Here is a 23,718-nt window from a genome sequence, read left to right as displayed (position 1 = left end):
CAGTCAGGCAACAAAAATTTTTGAAATGTCAACTTAATACTTTACCTCAGGAAAGTACAGTATCAGTGGCAGGTTTTGACTGCTAATTTTATAGAGAATTATACAGTATAAAATCACTATACATGAAGGATGAATGCTTTATTCCTAACTAACTTTGATAAATAAGGGAGTATTGGGCATTAACATGGCAGAATTACAATTTTTTTGGTGCAGCCATGTTTTGAACTCATACTGATTTTGCAATTAGTCCATAAGGCATACATGCATTCAGAACATCTGAGCCCACTGACCTAAAAATCAAATATTTTATTTTTGTTGCCAAAATGTATCTCAATCAGTTAGTTTTCAGAAATTATTAATATTGGTTTAGTGACAATTTGTATTTTAGTTCTCTTTGGCTTCCATAAAACAATGTCACAACTGGATTTCAATATATACTACTCTGACTAGCACGAACAATAGTGGAGCTTTAGGATGATCAAAGTTTCTTTTTAAACATGCTCACAGATTATACCTACAGTATGTAAACTCTCTATTTATGCCCTGACTAATAACTCCAAACCTTTACCATAAAGAAACAGACTCATCTTCACCTCCTGCAGGACAAGAAATACAGTACAGTAACCTTTACATCAAGGCTGCAATGTGTATGGTCTTATAGTTAGAAAGACCAGGGGGCATAAATCAGTTGTTGAGCATTCAAGTGCATGTCGAGAGGTCCCTGGTTCAAATCCAGGTGCCCCCTATAATTTGCTTTTAATGTATAGCGTCCCTTTGCAGTCTATACCTCGTTTGGGACTCAAGTAATGTAAAAACATACTCAAGTGGCAGTCAGGCAACAAAAAATGTTGACATTTCAACTTAATACTTTACCTTAGGAAAGTACAGTATCAGTGGCAGGTTTTTACAGCTACTTTTGATAGAGAATTATATAGCATAAAATAACTGTACATGAAGGATGAATGCTTTATTCCTAACTAACTTTGATAAATAAGGGAGTATTGGGCATTAACATGGCAGAATTCAAAATTATTTGGTACAGCCATGTTTTCAACTCCGACTGATTTTGCAATTAGTCCATAAGGCATACATGCATTCAGAACATCTGAGCCCACTGACCCAAAATTCAAATATTTTATTTTCTTAGCAAAAATGTACCATGATAAAATAGTTTTCAGAAATTATTAATATTGGTTTGGTAACAATTTGTATTTTAGATCAGTTTTGCTTCCATAAAACAATGTCACAACTGTATTTCAATAAATCCTACTCTGACTAGCACTAACTATAGTGGAACTTTAGGATGATCAAAGTTTCTTTTTGAGCATGCTCACAGATTATACCTGCAGTATGTGAACTCTCTATTTATGCCCTGACTAATAACTCCAAAGCATTACCATAAAGAAACAGACTCATCTTCACCTCCTGCAGGACAAGAGATACAGTACAGTAACCTATACATCAAGGCTGCAATGTGTATGTGCTTATAGTGAGATAGAGCAGGGGGTATAGCTCAGTGGTAGAGCATTCGACTGCAGATCGGGAGGTCCCTGGTTCAAATTCAGGTGCCCCCTATTACTTGCTTTTAATGTATAGCATCACTTTGCAGTCTATACCTCGTTTGGGACTCAAGTCATGTAAAAACATACTCAAGTGGCAGTTAGGCAACAAAAAATGTTGAAATGTCAACTTAATACTTTACCTCAGGAAAGTACAGTATCAGTGGCAGGTTTTTACTGCTAATTTTATAGAGAATTATACAGGATAAAATCACTATACATGAAGGATGAATGCTTTATTCCTAACTAACTTTGATAAATAAGGGAGTATTGGGCATTAACATGGCAGAATTACAATTTTTTTGGTGCAGCCATGTTTTGAACTCATACTGATTTTGCAATTAGTCCATAAGGCATACATGCATTCAGAACATCTGAGCCCACTGACCTAAAAATCTAATATTTTATTTTATTGCCAAAATGTATCTCAATCAGTTAGTTTTCAGAAATTATTAATATTGGTTTAGTGACAATTTGTATTTTAGTTCTCTTTGGCTTCCATAAAACAATGTCACAACTGGATTTCAATATATACTACTCTGACTAGCACGAACAATAGTGGAGCTTTAGGATGATCAAAGTTTCTTTTTAAACATGCTCACAGATTATACCTACAGTATGTAAACTCTCTATTTATGCCCTGACTAATAACTCCAAACCTTTACCATAAAGAAACAGACTCATCTTCACCTCCTGCAGGACAAGAAATACAGTACAGTAACCTTTACATCAAGGCTGCAATGTGTATGGTCTTATAGTTAGAAAGACCAGGGGGCATAAATCAGTTGTTGAGCATTCAAGTGCATGTCGAGAGGTCCCTGGTTCAAATCCAGGTGCCCCCTATAATTTGCTTTTAATGTATAGCGTCCCTTTGCAGTCTATACCTCGTTTGGGACTCAAGTAATGTAAAAACATACTCAAGTGGCAGTCAGGCAACAAAAAATGTTGAAATGTCAACTTAATACTTTACCTAAGGAAAGTACAGTATCAGTGGCAGGTTTTGACTGCTAATTTGATAGAGAATTATACAGGATAAAATCACTATACATGAAAGATGAATGCTTTATTCCTAACTAACTTTGATAAATAAGGGAGTATTGGGCATTAACATGGCAGAATTACAATTTTTTTGGTGCAGCCATGTTTTGAACTCATACTGATTTTGCAATTAGTCCATAAGGCATACATGCATTTAGAACATCTGAGCCCACTGACCTAAAAATCTAATATTTTATTTTATTGCCAAAATGTATCTCAATCAGTTAGTTTTCAGAAATTATTAATATTGGTTTAGTGACAATTTGTATTTTAGTTCTCTTTGGCTTCCATAAAACAATGTCACAACTGGATTTCAATATATACTACTCTGACTAGCACGAACAATAGTGGAGCTTTAGGATGATCAAAGTTTCTTTTTAAACATGCTCACAGATTATAACTACAGTATGTAAACTCTCTATTTATGCCCTGACTAATAACTCCAAACCTTTACCATAAAGAAACAGACTCATCTTCACCTCCTGCAGGACAAGAAATACAGTACAGTAACCTTTACATCAAGGCTGCAATGTGTATGGTCTTATAGTTAGAAAGACCAGGGGGCATAAATCTGTTGTTGAGCATTTGAGCGCATGTCGAGAGGTCCCTGGTTCAAATCCAGGTGCCCCCTATAATTTGCTTTTAATGTATAGCGTCCCTTTGCAGTCTATACCTCGTTTGGGACTCAAGTAATGTAAAAACATACTCAAGTGGCAGTCAGGCAACAAAAAATGTTGACATTTCAACTTAATACTTTACCTCAGGAAAGTACAGTATCAGTGGCAGGTTTTTACAGCTACTTTTGATAGAGAATTATACAGCATAAAATAACTGTACATGAAGGATGAATGCTTTATTCCTAACTAACTTTGATAAATAAGAGAGTATTGGGCATTAACATGGCAGAATTCTAAATTATTTGGTACAGCCATGATTTCAACTCCAACTGATTTTGCAATTAGTCCATAAGGCATACATGCATTCAGAACATCTGAGCCCACTGACCCAAAATTCAAATATTTTATTTTCTTAGCAAAAATGTACCATGATAAAATAGTTTTCAGAAATTATTAATATTGGTTTGGTAACAATTTGTATTTTAGATCAGTTTTGCTTCCTTAAAACAATGTCACAACTGGATTTCAATAAATCCTACTATGACTAGCACTAACTATAGTGGAACTTTAGGATGATCAAAGTTTCTTTTTGAGTATGCTCACAGATTATACCTGCAGTATGTGAACTTTCTATTTATGCCCTGAATAATAACTCCAAAGCATTACCATAAAGAAACAGACTCATCTTCACCTCCTGCAGGACAAGAAATACAGTACAGTAACCTTTACATCAAGGCTGCAATGTGTAAGTGCTTATAATGAGAAAAAGCAGGGGGTATAGCTCAGTGATAAAGCATTCGACTGCAGATCGAGAGGTCCCTGGTTCAAATCCGGGTGTCCCCTATTACTTGCTTTTAATGTATAGCATCACTTTGCAGTCTATACCTCGTTTGGGACTCAAGTAATGTAAAAACATACTCAAGTGGCAGTCAGGCAACAAAAAATGTTGAAATGTCAACTTAATACTTTACCTCAGGAAAGAACAGTATCAGTGGCAGGTTTTGACTGCTAATTTGATAGAGAATTATACAGGATAAAATCACTATACATGAAGGATGAATGCTTTATTCCTAACTAACTTTGATAAATAAGGGAGTATTGGGCATTAACATGGCAGAATTACAATTTTTTCGGTGCAGCCATGTTTTGAACTCATACTGATTTTGCAATTAGTCCATAAGGCATACATGCATTCAGAACATCTGAGCCCACTGACCTAAAAATCAAATATTTGATTTTATTGCCAAAATGTATCTCAATCAGTTAGTTTTCAGAAATTATTAATATTGGTTTAGTGACAATTTGTATTTTAGTTCTCTTTGGCTTCCATAAAACAATGTCACAACTGGATTTCAATATATACTACTCTGACTAGCACGAACAATAGTGGAGCTTTAGGATGATCAAAGTTTCTTTTTAAACATGCTCACAGATTATAACTACAGTATGTAAACTCTCTATTTATGCCCTGACTAATAACTCCAAACCTTTACCATAAAGAAACAGACTCATCTTCACCTCCTGCAGGACAAGAAATACAGTACAGTAACCTTTACATCAAGGCTGCAATGTGTATGGTCTTATAGTTAGAAAGACCAGGGGGCATAAATCTGTTGTTGAGCATTTGAGCGCATGTCGAGAGGTCCCTGGTTCAAATCCAGGTGCCCCCTATAATTTGCTTTTAATGTATAGCGTCCCTTTGCAGTCTATACCTCGTTTGGGACTCAAGTAATGTAAAAACATACTCAAGTGGCAGTCAGGCAACAAAAAATGTTGACATTTCAACTTAATACTTTACCTCAGGAAAGTACAGTATCAGTGGCAGGTTTTTACAGCTACTTTTGATAGAGAATTATACAGCATAAAATAACTGTACATGAAGGATGAATGCTTTATTCCTAACTAACTTTGATAAATAAGAGAGTATTGGGCATTAACATGGCAGAATTCTAAATTATTTGGTACAGCCATGATTTCAACTCCAACTGATTTTGCAATTAGTCCATAAGGCATACATGCATTCAGAACATCTGAGCCCACTGACCCAAAATTCAAATATTTTATTTTCTTAGCAAAAATGTACCATGATAAAATAGTTTTCAGAAATTATTAATATTGGTTTGGTAACAATTTGTATTTTAGATCAGTTTTGCTTCCTTAAAACAATGTCACAACTGGATTTCAATAAATCCTACTATGACTAGCACTAACTATAGTGGAACTTTAGGATGATCAAAGTTTCTTTTTGAGTATGCTCACAGATTATACCTGCAGTATGTGAACTTTCTATTTATGCCCTGACTAATAACTCCAAAGCATTACCATAAAGAAACAGACTCATCTTCACCTCCTGCAGGACAAGAAATACAGTACAGTAACCTTTACATCAAGGCTGCAATGTGTAAGTGCTTATAATGAGAAAAAGCAGGGGGTATAGCTCAGTGATAAAGCATTCGACTGCAGATCGAGAGGTCCCTGGTTCAAATCCGGGTGTCCCCTATTACTTGCTTTTAATGTATAGCATCACTTTGCAGTCTATACCTCGTTTGGGACTCAAGTAATGTAAAAACATACTCAAGTGGCAGTCAGGCAACAAAAAATGTTGAAATGTCAACTTAATACTTTACCTCAGGAAAGAACAGTATCAGTGGCAGGTTTTGACTGCTAATTTGATAGAGAATTATACAGGATAAAATCACTATACATGAAGGATGAATGCTTTATTCCTAACTAACTTTGATAAATAAGGGAGTATTGGGCATTAACATGGCAGAATTACAATTTTTTCGGTGCAGCCATGTTTTGAACTCATACTGATTTTGCAATTAGTCCATAAGGCATACATGCATTCAGAACATCTGAGCCCACTGACCTAAAAATCAAATATTTGATTTTATTGCCAAAATGTATCTCAATCAGTTAGTTTTCAGAAATTATTAATATTGGTTTAGTGACAATTTGTATTTTAGTTCTCTTTGGCTTCCATAAAACAATGTCACAACTGGATTTCAATATATACTACTCTGACTAGCACGAACAATAGTGGAGCTTTAGGATGATCAAAGTTTCTTTTTAAACATGCTCACAGATTATAACTACAGTATGTAAACTCTCTATTTATGCCCTGACTAATAACTCCAAACCTTTACCATAAAGAAACAGACTCATCTTCACCTCCTGCAGGACAAGAAATACAGTACAGTAACCTTTACATCAAGGCTGCAATGTGTATGGTCTTATAGTTAGAAAGACCAGGGGGCATAAATCTGTTGTTGAGCATTTGAGCGCATGTCGAGAGGTCCCTGGTTCAAATCCAGGTGCCCCCTATAATTTGCTTTTAATGTATAGCGTCCCTTTGCAGTCTATACCTCGTTTGGGACTCAAGTAATGTAAAAACATACTCAAGTGGCAGTCAGGCAACAAAAAATGTTGACATTTCAACTTAATACTTTACCTCAGGAAAGTACAGTATCAGTGGCAGGTTTTTACAGCTACTTTTGATAGAGAATTATACAGCATAAAATAACTGTACATGAAGGATGAATGCTTTATTCCTAACTAACTTTGATAAATAAGAGAGTATTGGGCATTAACATGGCAGAATTCTAAATTATTTGGTACAGCCATGATTTCAACTCCAACTGATTTTGCAATTAGTCCATAAGGCATACATGCATTCAGAACATCTGAGCCCACTGACCCAAAATTCAAATATTTTATTTTCTTAGCAAAAATGTACCATGATAAAATAGTTTTCAGAAATTATTAATATTGGTTTGGTAACAATTTGTATTTTAGATCAGTTTTGCTTCCTTAAAACAATGTCACAACTGGATTTCAATAAATCCTACTATGACTAGCACTAACTATAGTGGAACTTTAGGATGATCAAAGTTTCTTTTTGAGTATGCTCACAGATTATACCTGCAGTATGTGAACTTTCTATTTATGCCCTGACTAATAACTCCAAAGCATTACCATAAAGAAACAGACTCATCTTCACCTCCTGCAGGACAAGAAATACAGTACAGTAACCTTTACATCAAGGCTGCAATGTGTAAGTGCTTATAATGAGAAAAAGCAGGGGGTATAGCTCAGTGATAAAGCATTCGACTGCAGATCGAGAGGTCCCTGGTTCAAATCCGGGTGTCCCCTATTACTTGCTTTTAATGTATAGCATCACTTTGCAGTCTATACCTCGTTTGGGACTCAAGTAATGTAAAAACATACTCAAGTGGCAGTCAGGCAACAAAAAATGTTGAAATGTCAACTTAATACTTTACCTCAGGAAAGAACAGTATCAGTGGCAGGTTTTGACTGCTAATTTGATAGAGAATTATACAGGATAAAATCACTATACATGAAGGATGAATGCTTTATTCCTAACTAACTTTGATAAATAAGGGAGTATTGGGCATTAACATGGCAGAATTACAATTTTTTCGGTGCAGCCATGTTTTGAACTCATACTGATTTTGCAATTAGCCCATAAGGCATACATGCATTCAGAACATCTGAGCCCACTGACCTAAAAATCAAATATTTGATTTTATTGCCAAAATGTATCTCAATCAGTTAGTTTTCAGAAATTATTAATATTGGTTTAGTGACAATTTGTATTTTAGTTCTCTTTGGCTTCCATAAAACAATGTCACAACTGGATTTCAATATATACTACTCTGACTAGCACGAACAATAGTGGAGCTTTAGGATGATCAAAGTTTCTTTTTAAACATGCTCACAGATTATAACTACAGTATGTAAACTCTCTATTTATGCCCTGACTAATAACTCCAAACCTTTACCATAAAGAAACAGACTCATCTTCACCTCCTGCAGGACAAGAAATACAGTACAGTAACCTTTACATCAAGGCTGCAATGTGTATGGTCTTATAGTTAGAAAGACCAGGGGGCATAAATCTGTTGTTGAGCATTTGAGCGCATGTCGAGAGGTCCCTGGTTCAAATCCAGGTGCCCCCTATAATTTGCTTTTAATGTATAGCGTCCCTTTGCAGTCTATACCTCGTTTGGGACTCAAGTAATGTAAAAACATACTCAAGTGGCAGTCAGGCAACAAAAAATGTTGACATTTCAACTTAATACTTTACCTCAGGAAAGTACAGTATCAGTGGCAGGTTTTTACAGCTACTTTTGATAGAGAATTATACAGCATAAAATAACTGTACATGAAGGATGAATGCTTTATTCCTAACTAACTTTGATAAATAAGAGAGTATTGGGCATTAACATGGCAGAATTCTAAATTATTTGGTACAGCCATGATTTCAACTCCAACTGATTTTGCAATTAGTCCATAAGGCATACATGCATTCAGAACATCTGAGCCCACTGACCCAAAATTCAAATATTTTATTTTCTTAGCAAAAATGTACCATGATAAAATAGTTTTCAGAAATTATTAATATTGGTTTGGTAACAATTTGTATTTTAGATCAGTTTTGCTTCCTTAAAACAATGTCACAACTGGATTTCAATAAATCCTACTATGACTAGCACTAACTATAGTGGAACTTTAGGATGATCAAAGTTTCTTTTTGAGTATGCTCACAGATTATACCTGCAGTATGTGAACTTTCTATTTATGCCCTGACTAATAACTCCAAAGCATTACCATAAAGAAACAGACTCATCTTCACCTCCTGCAGGACAAGAAATACAGTACAGTAACCTTTACATCAAGGCTGCAATGTGTAAGTGCTTATAATGAGAAAAAGCAGGGGGTATAGCTCAGTGATAAAGCATTCGACTGCAGATCGAGAGGTCCCTGGTTCAAATCCGGGTGTCCCCTATTACTTGCTTTTAATGTATAGCATCACTTTGCAGTCTATACCTCGTTTGGGACTCAAGTAATGTAAAAACATACTCAAGTGGCAGTCAGGCAACAAAAAATGTTGAAATGTCAACTTAATACTTTACCTCAGGAAAGAACAGTATCAGTGGCAGGTTTTGACTGCTAATTTGATAGAGAATTATACAGGATAAAATCACTATACATGAAGGATGAATGCTTTATTCCTAACTAACTTTGATAAATAAGGGAGTATTGGGCATTAACATGGCAGAATTACAATTTTTTCGGTGCAGCCATGTTTTGAACTCATACTGATTTTGCAATTAGTCCATAAGGCATACATGCATTCAGAACATCTGAGCCCACTGACCTAAAAATCAAATATTTGATTTTATTGCCAAAATGTATCTCAATCAGTTAGTTTTCAGAAATTATTAATATTGGTTTAGTGACAATTTGTATTTTAGTTCTCTTTGGCTTCCATAAAACAATGTCACAACTGGATTTCAATATATACTACTCTGACTAGCACGAACAATAGTGGAGCTTTAGGATGATCAAAGTTTCTTTTTAAACATGCTCACAGATTATACCTACAGTATGTAAACTCTCTATTTATGCCCTGACTAATAACTCCAAACCTTTACCATAAAGAAACAGACTCATCTTCACCTCCTGCAGGACAAGAAATACAGTACAGTAACCTTTACATCAAGGCTGCAATGTGTATGGTCTTATAGTTAGAAAGACCAGGGGGCATAAATCAGTTGTTGAGCATTCAAGTGCATGTCGAGAGGTCCCTGGTTCAAATCCAGGTGCCCCCTATAATTTGCTTTTAATGTATAGCGTCCCTTTGCAGTCTATACCTCGTTTGGGACTCAAGTAATGTAAAAACATACTCAAGTGGCAGTCAGGCAACAAAAAATGTTGAAATGTCAACTTAATACTTTACCTCAGGAAAGTACAGTATCAGTGGCAGGTTTTTACAGCTACTTTTGATAGAGAATTATACAGCATAAAATAACTGTACATGAAGGATGAATGCTTTATTCCTAACTAACTTTGATAAATAAGAGAGTATTGGGCATTAACATGGCAGAATTCTAAATTATTTGGTACAGCCATGATTTCAACTCCAACTGATTTTGCAATTAGTCCATAAGGCATACATGCATTCAGAACATCTGAGCCCACTGACCCAAAATTCAAATATTTTATTTTCTTAGCAAAAATGTACCATGATAAAATAGTTTTCAGAAATTATTAATATTGGTTTGGTAACAATTTGTATTTTAGATCAGTTTTGCTTCCTTAAAACAATGTCACAACTGGATTTCAATAAATCCTACTATGACTAGCACTAACTATAGTGGAACTTTAGGATGATCAAAGTTTCTTTTTGAGTATGCTCACAGATTATACCTGCAGTATGTGAACTTTCTATTTATGCCCTGACTAATAACTCCAAAGCATTACCATAAAGAAACAGACTCATCTTCACCTCCTGCAGGACAAGAAATACAGTACAGTAACCTTTACATCAAGGCTGCAATGTGTAAGTGCTTATAATGAGAAAAAGCAGGGGGTATAGCTCAGTGATAAAGCATTCGACTGCAGATCGAGAGGTCCCTGGTTCAAATCCGGTTGTCCCCTATTACTTGCTTTTAATGTATAGCATCACTTTGCAGTCTATACCTCGTTTGGGACTCAAGTAATGTAAAAACATACTCAAGTGGCAGTCAGGCAACAAAAAATGTTGAAATGTCTACTTAATACTTTACCTCAGGAAAGAACAGTATCAGTGGCAGGTTTTGACTGCTAATTTGATAGAGAATTATACAGGATAAAATCACTATACATGAAGGATGAATGCTTTATTCCTAACTAACTTTGATAAATAAGGGAGTATTGGGCATTAACATGGCAGAATTACAATTTTTTCGGTGCAGCCATGTTTTGAACTCATACTGATTTTGCAATTAGTCCATAAGGCATACATGCATTCAGAACATCTGAGCCCACTGACCTAAAAATCAAATATTTGATTTTATTGCCAAAATGTATCTCAATCAGTTAGTTTTCAGAAATTATTAATATTGGTTTAGTGACAATTTGTATTTTAGTTCTCTTTGGCTTCCATAAAACAATGTCACAACTGGATTTCAATATATACTACTCTGACTAGCACGAACAATAGTGGAGCTTTAGGATGATCAAAGTTTCTTTTTAAACATGCTCACAGATTATACCTACAGTATGTAAACTCTCTATTTATGCCCTGACTAATAACTCCAAACCTTTACCATAAAGAAACAGGCTCATCTTCACCTCCTGCAGGACAAGAAATACAGTACAGTAACCTTTACATCAAGGCTGCAATGTGTATGGTCTTATAGTTAGAAAGACCAGGGGGCATAAATCAGTTGTTGAGCATTCAAGTGCATGTCGAGAGGTCCCTGGTTCAAATCCAGGTGCCCCCTATAATTTGCTTTTAATGTATAGCGTCCCTTTGCAGTCTATACCTCGTTTGGGACTCAAGTAATGTAAAAACATACTCAAGTGGCAGTCAGGCAACAAAAAATGTTGAAATGTCAACTTAATACTTTACCTAAGGAAAGTACAGTATCAGTGGCAGGTTTTGACTGCTAATTTGATAGAGAATTATACAGGATAAAATCACTATACATGAAAGATGAATGCTTTATTCCTAACTAACTTTGATAAATAAGGGAGTATTGGGCATTAACATGGCAGAATTACAATTTTTTTGGTGCAGCCATGTTTTGAACTCATACTGATTTTGCAATTAGTCCATAAGGCATACATGCATTCAGAACATCTGAGCCCACTGACCTAAAAATCTAATATTTTATTTTATTGCCAAAATGTATCTAAATCAGTTAGTTTTCAGAAATTATTAATATTGGTTTAGTGACAATTTGTATTTTAGTTCTCTTTGGCTTCCATAAAACAATGTCACAACTGGATTTCAATATATACTACTCTGACTAGCACGAACAATAGTGGAGCTTTAGGATGATCAAAGTTTCTTTTTAAACATGCTCACAGATTATAACTACAGTATGTAAACTCTCTATTTATGCCCTGACTAATAACTCCAAACCTTTACCATAAAGAAACAGACTCATCTTCACCTCCTGCAGGACAAGAAATACAGTACAGTAACCTTTACATCAAGGCTGCAATGTGTATGGTCTTATAGTTAGAAAGACCAGGGGGCATAAATCTGTTGTTGAGCATTTGAGCGCATGTCGAGAGGTCCCTGGTTCAAATCCAGGTGCCCCCTATAATTTGCTTTTAATGTATAGCGTCCCTTTGCAGTCTATACCTCGTTTGGGACTCAAGTAATGTAAAAACATACTCAAGTGGCAGTCAGGCAACAAAAAATGTTGACATTTCAACTTAATACTTTACCTCAGGAAAGTACAGTATCAGTGGCAGGTTTTTACAGCTACTTTTGATAGAGAATTATACAGCATAAAATAACTGTACATGAAGGATGAATGCTTTATTCCTAACTAACTTTGATAAATAAGAGAGTATTGGGCATTAACATGGCAGAATTCTAAATTATTTGGTACAGCCATGATTTCAACTCCAACTGATTTTGCAATTAGTCCATAAGGCATACATGCATTCAGAACATCTGAGCCCACTGACCCAAAATTCAAATATTTTATTTTCTTAGCAAAAATGTACCATGATAAAATAGTTTTCAGAAATTATTAATATTGGTTTGGTAACAATTTGTATTTTAGATCAGTTTTGCTTCCTTAAAACAATGTCACAACTGGATTTCAATAAATCCTACTATGACTAGCACTAACTATAGTGGAACTTTAGGATGATCAAAGTTTCTTTTTGAGTATGCTCACAGATTATACCTGCAGTATGTGAACTTTCTATTTATGCCCTGACTAATAACTCCAAAGCATTACCATAAAGAAACAGACTCATCTTCACCTCCTGCAGGACAAGAAATACAGTACAGTAACCTTTACATCAAGGCTGCAATGTGTAAGTGCTTATAATGAGAAAAAGCAGGGGGTATAGCTCAGTGATAAAGCATTCGACTGCAGATCGAGAGGTCCCTGGTTCAAATCCGGGTGTCCCCTATTACTTGCTTTTAATGTATAGCATCACTTTGCAGTCTATACCTCGTTTGGGACTCAAGTAATGTAAAAACATACTCAAGTGGCAGTCAGGCAACAAAAAATGTTGAAATGTCAACTTAATACTTTACCTCAGGAAAGAACAGTATCAGTGGCAGGTTTTGACTGCTAATTTGATAGAGAATTATACAGGATAAAATCACTATACATGAAGGATGAATGCTTTATTCCTAACTAACTTTGATAAATAAGGGAGTATTGGGCATTAACATGGCAGAATTACAATTTTTTCGGTGCAGCCATGTTTTGAACTCATACTGATTTTGCAATTAGTCCATAAGGCATACATGCATTCAGAACATCTGAGCCCACTGACCTAAAAATCAAATATTTGATTTTATTGCCAAAATGTATCTCAATCAGTTAGTTTTCAGAAATTATTAATATTGGTTTAGTGACAATTTGTATTTTAGTTCTCTTTGGCTTCCATAAAACAATGTCACAACTGGATTTCAATATATACTACTCTGACTAGCACGAACAATAGTGGAGCTTTAGGATGATCAAAGTTTCTTTTTAAACATGCTCACAGATTATAACTACAGTATGTAAACTCTCTATTTATGCCCTGACTAATAACTCCAAACCTTTACCATAAAGAAACAGACTCATCTTCACCTCCTGCAGGACAAGAAATACAGTACAGTAACCTTTACATCAAGGCTGCAATGTGTATGGTCTTATAGTTAGAAAGACCAGGGGGCATAAATCTGTTGTTGAGCATTTGAGCGCATGTCGAGAGGTCCCTGGTTCAAATCCAGGTGCCCCCTATAATTTGCTTTTAATGTATAGCGTCCCTTTGCAGTCTATACCTCGTTTGGGACTCAAGTAATGTAAAAACATACTCAAGTGGCAGTCAGGCAACAAAAAATGTTGACATTTCAACTTAATACTTTACCTCAGGAAAGTACAGTATCAGTGGCAGGTTTTTACAGCTACTTTTGATAGAGAATTATACAGCATAAAATAACTGTACATGAAGGATGAATGCTTTATTCCTAACTAACTTTGATAAATAAGAGAGTATTGGGCATTAACATGGCAGAATTCTAAATTATTTGGTACAGCCATGATTTCAACTCCAACTGATTTTGCAATTAGTCCATAAGGCATACATGCATTCAGAACATCTGAGCCCACTGACCCAAAATTCAAATATTTTATTTTCTTAGCAAAAATGTACCATGATAAAATAGTTTTCAGAAATTATTAATATTGGTTTGGTAACAATTTGTATTTTAGATCAGTTTTGCTTCCTTAAAACAATGTCACAACTGGATTTCAATAAATCCTACTATGACTAGCACTAACTATAGTGGAACTTTAGGATGATCAAAGTTTCTTTTTGAGTATGCTCACAGATTATACCTGCAGTATGTGAACTTTCTATTTATGCCCTGACTAATAACTCCAAAGCATTACCATAAAGAAACAGACTCATCTTCACCTCCTGCAGGACAAGAAATACAGTACAGTAACCTTTACATCAAGGCTGCAATGTGTAAGTGCTTATAATGAGAAAAAGCAGGGGGTATAGCTCAGTGATAAAGCATTCGACTGCAGATCGAGAGGTCCCTGGTTCAAATCCGGGTGTCCCCTATTACTTGCTTTTAATGTATAGCATCACTTTGCAGTCTATACCTCGTTTGGGACTCAAGTAATGTAAAAACATACTCAAGTGGCAGTCAGGCAACAAAAAATGTTGAAATGTCAACTTAATACTTTACCTCAGGAAAGAACAGTATCAGTGGCAGGTTTTGACTGCTAATTTGATAGAGAATTATACAGGATAAAATCACTATACATGAAGGATGAATGCTTTATTCCTAACTAACTTTGATAAATAAGGGAGTATTGGGCATTAACATGGCAGAATTACAATTTTTTCGGTGCAGCCATGTTTTGAACTCATACTGATTTTGCAATTAGTCCATAAGGCATACATGCATTCAGAACATCTGAGCCCACTGACCTAAAAATCAAATATTTGATTTTATTGCCAAAATGTATCTCAATCAGTTAGTTTTCAGAAATTATTAATATTGGTTTAGTGACAATTTGTATTTTAGTTCTCTTTGGCTTCCATAAAACAATGTCACAACTGGATTTCAATATATACTACTCTGACTAGCACGAACAATAGTGGAGCTTTAGAATGATCAAAGTTTCTTTTTAAACATGCTCACAGATTATACCTACAGTATGTAGACTCTCTATGCCCTGACTAATAACTCCAAACCTTTACCATAAAGAAACAGACTCATCTTCACCTCCTGCAGGACAAGAAATACAGTACAGTAACCTTTACATCAAGGCTGCAATGTATATGGTCTTATAGTTAGAAAGACCAGACGGCATAAATCAGTTGTTGAGCATTCGAGTGCATGTCGAGAGGTCCCTGGTTCAAATCCAGGTGCCCCCTGTAATTTGCTTTTAATGTATAGCGTCCCTTTGCAGTCTATACCTCGTTTGGGACTCAAGTAATGTAAAAACATACTCAAGTGGCAGTCAGGCAACAAAAAATGTTGAAATGTCAACTTAATACTTTTCCTCAGGAAAGTACAGTATCAGTGGCAAGTTTTGACTGCTAATTTGATAGAGAAATATACAGGATAAAATCACTATACATGAAGGATGAATGCTTTATTCCTAACTAACTTTGATAAATAAGGGAGTATTGGGCATTAACATGGCAGAATTACAATTTTTTTGGTGCAGCCATGTTTTGAACTCATACTGATTTTGCAATTAGTCCATAAGGCATACATGCATTCAGAACATCTGAGCCCACTGACCTAAAAATCAAATATTTTATTTTATTGCCAAAATGTATCTCAATCAGTTAGTTTTCAGAAATTATTAATATTGGTTTAGTGACAATTTGTATTTTAGTTCTCTTTGGCTTCCATAAAACAATGTCACAACTGGATTTCAATATATACTACTCTGACTAGCACGAACAATAGTGGAGCTTTAGGATGATCAAAGTTTCTTTTTAAACATGCTCACAGATTATACCTACAGTATGTAAACTCTCTATTTATGCCCTGACTAATAACTCCAAACCTTTACCATAAAGAAACAGACTCATCTTCACCTCCTGCAGGACAAGAAATACAGTACAGTAACCTTTACATCAAGGCTGCAATGTGTATGGTCTTATAGTTAGAAAGACCAGGGGGCATAAATCAGTTGTTGAGCATTCGAGTGCATGTCGAGAGGTCCCTGGTTCAAATCCAGGTGCCCCCTATAATTTGCTTTTAATGTATAGCGTCCCTTTGCAGTCTATACCTCGTTTGGGACTCAAGTAATGTAAAAACATACTCAAGTGGCAGTCAGGCAACAAAAAATGTTGACATTTCAACTTAATACTTTACCTTAGGAAAGTACAGTATCAGTGGCAGGTTTTTACAGCTACTTTTGATAGAGAATTATATAGCATAAAATAACTGTACATGAAGGATGAATGCTTTATTCCTAACTAACTTTGATAAATAAGGGAGTATTGGGCATTAACATGGCAGAATTCAAAATTATTTGGTACAGCCATGTTTTCAACTCCGACTGATTTTGCAATTAGTCCATAAGGCATACATGCATTCAGAACATCTGAGCCCACTGACACAAAATTAAAATATTTTATTTTCTTAGCAAAAATGTACCATGATAAAATAGTTTCCAGAAATGATTAATATTGGTTTGGTAACAATTTGTATTTTAGATCAGTTTTGCTTCAATAAAACAATGTCACAACTGGATTTCAATAAATCCTACTCTGTCTAGCACTAACTATAGTGGAACTTTAGGATGATCAAAGTTTATTTTTGAGTATGCTCACAGATTATACCTGCAGTATGTGAACTCTCTATTTATGCCCTGACTAATAACTCCAAAGCATTACCATAAAGAAACAGACTCATCTTCACCTCCTGCAGGACAAGAAATACAGTACAGTAACCTTTACATCAAGGCTGCAATGTGTAAGTGCTTATAGTGAGAAAGAGCAGGGGGTATAGCTCAGTGGTAGAGCATTCGACTGCAGATCGAGAGGTCCCTGGTTCAAATCCTGGTGCCCCCTATTACTTGCTATTAATGTATAGCATCACTTTGCAGTCTACACCTCGTTTGGGACTCAAGTAATGTAAAAACATACTCAAGTGGCAGTCAGGCAACAAAAAATGTTGAAATGTCAACTTAATACTTTACCTCAGGAAAGTACAGTATCAGTGGCAGGTTATGACTGCTAATTTGATAGAGAATTATACAGGATAAAATCACTATACATGAAGGATGAATGCTTTATTCCTAACTAACTTTGATAAATAAGGGAGTATTGGGCATTAACATGGCAGAATTACAATTTTTTTGGTGCAGCCATGTTTTGAACTCATACTGATTTTGCAATTAGTCCATAAGGCATACATGCATTCAGAACATCTGAGCCCACTGACCTAAAAATCTAATATTTTATTTTATTGCCAAAATGTATCTCAATCAGTTAGTTTTCAGAAATTATTAATATTGGTTTGGTGACAATTTGTATTTTAGTTCTCTTTGGCTTCCATAAAACAATGTCACAACTGGATTTCAATATATACTACTCTGACTAGCACGAACAATAGTGGAGCTTTAGGATGATCAAAGTTTCTTTTTAAACATGCTCACAGATTATACCTACAGTATGTAAACTCTCTATTTATGCCCTGACTAATAACTCCAAACCTTTACCATAAAGAAACAGACTCATCTTCACCTCCTGCAGGACAAAAAATACAGTACAGTAACCTTTACATCAAGGCTGCAATGTGTATGTTCTTATAGTTAGAAAGAGCAAAGGGTAAAAATCAGTTATTGAGCATTCGAGTGCATGTCAAGAGGTCCCTGGTTCAAATTCAGGTGCCCCCTATAATTTGCTTTTAATGTATAGCGTCCCTTTGCAGTCTATACCTCGTTTGGGACTCAAGTAATGTAAAAACATACTCAAGTGGCAGTCAGGCAACAAAAAATGTTGAAATGTCAACTTAATACTTTTCCTCAGGAAAGTACAGTATCAGTGGCAAGTTTTGACTGCTAATTTGATAGAGAAATATACAGGATAAAATCACTATACATGAAGGATGAATGCTTTATTCCTAACTAACTTTGATAAATAAGGGAGTATTGGGCATTAACATGGCAGAATTCAAAATTATTTGGTACAGCCATGTTTTCAACTCCGACTGATTTTGCAATTAGTCCATAAGGCATACATGCATTCAGAACATCTGAGCCCACTGACCCAAAATTCAAATATTTTATTTTCTTAGCAAAAATGTACCATGATAAAATAGTTTTCAGAAATTATTAATATTGGTTTGGTAACAATTTGTATTTTAGATCAGTTTTGCTTCCATAAAACAATGTCACAACTGGATTTCAATAAATCCTACTCTGACTAGCACTAACTATAGTGGAACTTTAGGATGATCAAAGTTTCTTTTTGAGCATGCTCACAGATTATACCTGCAGTATGTGAACTCTCTATTTATGCCCTGACTAATAACCCCAAAGCATTACCATAAAGAAACAGACTCATCTTCACCTCCTGCAGGACAAGAGATACAGTACAGTAACCTATACATCAAGGCTGCAATGTGTATGTGCTTATAGTGAGATAGAGCAGGGGGTATAGCTCAGTGGTAGAGCATTCGACTGCAGATCGGGAGGTCCCTGGTTCAAATCCAGGTGCCCCCTATTACTTGCTTTTAATGTATAGCATCACTTTGCAGTCTATACCTCGTTTGGGACTCAAGTCATGTAAAAACATACTCAAGTGACAGTCAGGCAACAAAACTTTTTGAAATGTCAACTTAATACTTTACCTCAGGAAAGTACAGTATCAGTGGCAGGTTTTGACTGCTAATTTGATAGAGAATTATACAGGATAAAATCACTATACATGAAGGATGAATGCTTTATTCCTAACTAACTTTGATAAATAAGGGAGTATTGGGCATTAACATGGCAGAATTACAATTTTTTTGGTGCAGCCATGTTTTGAACTCATACTGATTTTGCAATTAGTCCATAAGGCATACATGCATTCAGAACATCTGAGCCCACTGACCTAAAAATCAAATATTTTATTTTATTGCCAAAATGTATCTCAATCAGTTAGTTTTCAGAAATTATTAATATTGGTTTAGTGACAATTTGTATTTTAGTTCTCTTTGGCTTCAATAAAACAATGTCACAACTGGATTTCAATATATACTACTCTGACTAGCACGAACAATAGTGGAGCTTTAGGATGATCAAAGTTTCTTTTTAAACATGCTCACAGATTATACCTACAGTATGTAAACTCTCTATTTATGCCCTGACTAATAACTCCAAACCTTTACCATAAAGAAACAGACTCATCTTCACCTCCTGCAGGACAAGAAATACAGTACAGTAACCTTTACATCAAGGCTGCAATGTGTATGGTCTTATAGTTAGAAAGACCAGGGGGCATAAATCAGTTGTTGAGCATTCGAGTGCATGTCGAGAGGTCCCTGGTTCAAATCCAGGTGCCCCCTATAATTTGCTTTTAATGTATAGCGTCCCTTTGCAGTCTATACCTCGTTTGGGACTCAAGTAATGTAAAAACATACTCAAGTGGCAGTCAGGCAACAAAAAATGTTGACATTTCAACTTAATACTTTACCTCAGGAAAGTCCAGTATCAGTGGCAGGTTTTTACAGCTACTTTTGATAGAGAATTATATAGCATAAAATAACTGTACATGAAGGATGAATGCTTTATTCCTAACTAACTTTGATAAATAAGGGAGTATTGGGCATTAACATGGCAGAATTCAAAATTATTTGGTACAGCCATGTTTTCAACTCCGACTGATTTTGCAATTAGTCCATAAGGCATACATGCATTCAGAACATCTGAGCCCACTGACCCAAAATTAAAATATTTTATTTTCTTAGCAAAAATGTACCATGATAAAATAGTTTCCAGAAATGATTAATATTGGTTTGGTAACAATTTGTATTTTAGATCAGTTTTGCTTCAATAAAACAATGTCACAACTGGATTTCAATAAATCCTACTCTGTCTAGCACTAACTATAGTGGAACTTTAGGATGATCAAAGTTTCTTTTTGAGTATGCTCACAGATTATACCTGCAGTATGTGAACTCTCTATTTATGCCCTGACTAATAACTCCAAAGCATTACCATAAAGAAACAGACTCATCTTCACCTCCTGCAGGACAAGAAATACAGTACAGTAACCTTTACATCAAGGCTGCAATGTGCATGTGCTTACAGTGAGAAAGAGCAGGGGGTATAGCTCAGTGGTAGAGCATTCGACTGCAGATCGAGAGGTCCCTGGTTCAAATCCTGGTGCCCCCTATTACTTGCTATTAATGTATAGCATCACTTTGCAGTCTACACCTCGTTTGGGACTCAAGTAATGTAAAAACATACTCAAGTGGCAGTCAGGCAACAAAAAATGTTGAAATGTCAACTTAATACTTTACCTCAGGAAAGTACAGTATCAGTGGCAGGTTTTGACTGCTAATTTGATAGAGAATTATACAGGATAAAATCACTATACATGAAGGATGAATGCTTTATTCCTAACACTTTGATAAATAAGGGAGTATTGGGCATTAACATGGCAGAATTACAATTTTTTTGGTGCAGCCATGTTTTGAACTCATACTGATTTTGCAATTAGTCCATAAGGCATATATGCATTCAGAACATCTGAGCCCACTGACCTAAAAATCAAATATTTTATTTTATTGCCAAAATGTATCTTAATAAGTTAGTTTTCAGAAATTATTAATATTGGTTTAGTGACAATTTGTATTTTAGTTCTCTTTGGCTTCCATAAAACAATGTCACAACTGGATTTCAATATATACTACTCTGACTAGCACGAACAATAGTGGAGCTTTAGGATGATCAAAGTTTCTTTTTAAACATGCTCACAGATTATACCTACAGTATGTAAACTCCCTATTTATGCCCTGACTAATAACTCCAAACCTTTACCATAAAGAAACAGACTCATCTTCACCTCCTGCAGGACAAGAAATACAGTACAGTAACCTTTACATCAATGCTGCAATGTGTATGGTCTTATAGTTAGAAAGACCAGGGGGCATAAATCAGTTGTTGAGCATTCGAGTGCATGTCGAGAGGTCCCTGGTTCAAATCCAGGTGTCCCCTATAATTTGCTTTTAATGTATAGCATCCCTTTGCAGTCTTTACCTCGTTTGGGACTCAAGTAATGTAAAAACATACTCAAGTGGCAGTCAGGCAACAAAAAATGTTGACATTTCAACTTAATACTTTACCTTAGGAAAGTACAGTATCAGTGGCAGGTTTTTACAGCTACTTTTGATAGAGAATTATACAGCATAAAATAACTGTACATGAAGGATGAATGCTTTATTCCTAACTAACTTTGATAAATAAGAGAGTATTGGGCATTAACATGGCAGAATTCTAAATTATTTGGTACAGCCATGTTTTCAACTCCAACAGATTTTGCAATTAGTCCATAAGGCATACATGCATTCAGAACATCTGAGCCCACTGACCCAAAATTCAAATATTTTATTTTCTTAGCAAAAATGTACCATGATAAAATAGTTTTCAGAAATTATTAATATTGGTTTGGTAACAATTTGTATTTTAGATCAGTTTTGCTTCCATAAAACAATGTCACAACTGGGTTTCAATAAATCCTACTCTGACTAGCACTAACTATAGTGGAACTTTAGGATGATCACAGTTTCTTTTTGAGTAAGCTCACAGATTATACCTGCAGTATGTGAACTCTCTATTTATGCCCTGACTAATAACTCCAAAGCATTACCATAAAGAAACAGACTCATCTTCACCTCCTGCAGGACAAGAAATACAGTACAGTAACCTTTACATCAAGGCTGCAATGTGTAAGTGTTTATAGTGCGAAAAAGCAGGGGGTATAGCTCAGTGGTAGAGCATTCGACTGCAGATCGAGAGGTCCCTGGTTCAAATCCGGGTGCCCCCTATTACTTGCTTTTAATGTATAGCATCACTTTGCTGTCTATACCTCGTTTGGGACTCAAGTAATGTAAAAACATACTCAAGTGGCAGTCAGGCAACAAAAAATGTTGAAATGTCAACTTAATACTTTACCTCAGGAAAGTACAGTATCAGTGGCAGGTTTTGACTGCTAATTTGATAGAGAATTATACAGGATAAAATCACTATACATGAAGGATGAATGCTTTATTCCTAACTAACTTTGATAAATAAGGGAGTATTGGGCATTAACATGGCAGAATTACAATTTTTTTGGTGCAGCCATGTTTTTTTTTTTAAATTGTTTATTTTAATTTTCAGGGTATAAACTTTACAGGGTACAAACATTACTGCAGCCTTCCCCCTTACATGGGATGGGCTGTTCTGTTCTAGCATAACATAACCGATAACTGATATATAACCTTAAAAATAAGGAACATGTGGTTCCCACATTGCAAAGAAACAGCAAAGAGTTATGTCTCAGGGTAGACAGAGACTATTCAGGTGGGTGGGAACCGACACACAGGTTCATTAATATGACTGCAGGAGGGTAGAGACTAAAGAGATAGAACCTGAGAGGCGAGAAAAAGAGACAGGGGAGATGGGGAGGGAATAGAGTAGGAGGAGAGGTGGCAGGGTTAGGGAAATTCCGCTGGTACGCCCCCGTTTTGCGTTGGTACGCGCATGGCGTTAGTATTAAATGGAAAGTGCTACTCGGGGGAACACGAAAAGGTTATGTTAAGGATATCCTCTGAGTTACTTGTCGGGCTAGGAGAGTACAGGGGTCATAGTAGTATGGCCGTCGAGCTCCCGGGGGGTCGAGCTCCGTGTGCGGGGGCCTGTGAGTCAAACCAGAGTTCCCATATTTGAAGGAACTGAAAAGATCTGTTATGGAGGTATGCCGTGATTTTTTCCATGCTTGCGAAGTACCATATTTTGTTGATGACCTGTTGTATAGGGGGGGACTCCCTCTTTTTCCAGTTTAGGGCAATTGCGCATCTAGCCGCGTTCAAGATCTGTGTCTGTAATTTACCAGAGTTCGGAGGTGCGTTGGCAGTGGGGAGGCCTAGCAGAAAGGACCAAGGATCTTTGTATATCCGGGTCTGGAGCACTGTACTCAGCAAGTGGGCGACTGAATCCCAGAATAGCTCGATTTTAGGGCATGTCCACCATATATGGAGGAAAGAGCCGTGACCGCCGCATCCTCTCCAGCACAGTGGCTGGGAGGAGGGGAACATTTTGTGAAGTCTAGAGGGGACTAGATACCACCTATATAAGATTTTATATGCGTTTTCCTTAACTAGGGTTGAAATCGAGGATTTCGCGGCAGCCGCAAAGACATCTGACCAATCATAGTCATCTGGTATCGGGCCAAGGTCCTGTTCCCATCTGAGTATAAAAGCCGGGGTCGTCTCCTTATCCCCTACCTGGAGAAGGGAA

General features: G+C 36.0%; 12 non-coding genes across 12 annotated transcripts; all 12 read left to right on the top strand.

Annotated features, from left to right (window-relative positions):
* Positions 1 to 1,502: 1,502 nt before the first annotated feature.
* TRNAC-GCA (transfer RNA cysteine (anticodon GCA)) lies at positions 1,503 to 1,574 on the top strand. The gene has a single exon. It is a non-coding gene; the product is annotated as a tRNA-Cys (tRNA).
* Positions 1,575 to 3,985: 2,411 nt separating this feature from the next.
* Positions 3,986 to 4,057, top strand: TRNAC-GCA (transfer RNA cysteine (anticodon GCA)). Its single transcript has one exon. It is a non-coding gene; the product is annotated as a tRNA-Cys (tRNA).
* A 1,584-nt stretch (positions 4,058 to 5,641) lies between these two features.
* Positions 5,642 to 5,713, top strand: TRNAC-GCA (transfer RNA cysteine (anticodon GCA)). The gene has a single exon. It is a non-coding gene; the product is annotated as a tRNA-Cys (tRNA).
* A 1,584-nt stretch (positions 5,714 to 7,297) lies between these two features.
* Positions 7,298 to 7,369, top strand: TRNAC-GCA (transfer RNA cysteine (anticodon GCA)). Its single transcript has one exon. It is a non-coding gene; the product is annotated as a tRNA-Cys (tRNA).
* Positions 7,370 to 8,953: 1,584 nt separating this feature from the next.
* TRNAC-GCA (transfer RNA cysteine (anticodon GCA)) lies at positions 8,954 to 9,025 on the top strand. The gene has a single exon. It is a non-coding gene; the product is annotated as a tRNA-Cys (tRNA).
* A 1,584-nt stretch (positions 9,026 to 10,609) lies between these two features.
* On the top strand, positions 10,610 to 10,681 carry TRNAC-GCA (transfer RNA cysteine (anticodon GCA)). The gene has a single exon. It is a non-coding gene; the product is annotated as a tRNA-Cys (tRNA).
* A 2,411-nt stretch (positions 10,682 to 13,092) lies between these two features.
* TRNAC-GCA (transfer RNA cysteine (anticodon GCA)) lies at positions 13,093 to 13,164 on the top strand. The gene has a single exon. It is a non-coding gene; the product is annotated as a tRNA-Cys (tRNA).
* Positions 13,165 to 14,748: 1,584 nt separating this feature from the next.
* TRNAC-GCA (transfer RNA cysteine (anticodon GCA)) lies at positions 14,749 to 14,820 on the top strand. Its single transcript has one exon. It is a non-coding gene; the product is annotated as a tRNA-Cys (tRNA).
* A 2,407-nt stretch (positions 14,821 to 17,227) lies between these two features.
* On the top strand, positions 17,228 to 17,299 carry TRNAC-GCA (transfer RNA cysteine (anticodon GCA)). The gene has a single exon. It is a non-coding gene; the product is annotated as a tRNA-Cys (tRNA).
* Positions 17,300 to 18,882: 1,583 nt separating this feature from the next.
* On the top strand, positions 18,883 to 18,954 carry TRNAC-GCA (transfer RNA cysteine (anticodon GCA)). Its single transcript has one exon. It is a non-coding gene; the product is annotated as a tRNA-Cys (tRNA).
* Positions 18,955 to 20,538: 1,584 nt separating this feature from the next.
* TRNAC-GCA (transfer RNA cysteine (anticodon GCA)) lies at positions 20,539 to 20,610 on the top strand. The gene has a single exon. It is a non-coding gene; the product is annotated as a tRNA-Cys (tRNA).
* A 1,582-nt stretch (positions 20,611 to 22,192) lies between these two features.
* TRNAC-GCA (transfer RNA cysteine (anticodon GCA)) lies at positions 22,193 to 22,264 on the top strand. The gene has a single exon. It is a non-coding gene; the product is annotated as a tRNA-Cys (tRNA).
* The last annotated feature ends 1,454 nt before the right edge of the window (positions 22,265 to 23,718 follow it).

This window comes from Pseudophryne corroboree, chromosome 1 (assembly GCF_028390025.1).
Source record: "Pseudophryne corroboree isolate aPseCor3 chromosome 1, aPseCor3.hap2, whole genome shotgun sequence".
NCBI classification, from domain to species: Eukaryota; Metazoa; Chordata; class Amphibia; order Anura; family Myobatrachidae; genus Pseudophryne; species Pseudophryne corroboree.
Note: the sequence above shows the minus strand (reverse complement) of the source record. Positions and strands in the feature narration are given on the sequence as shown.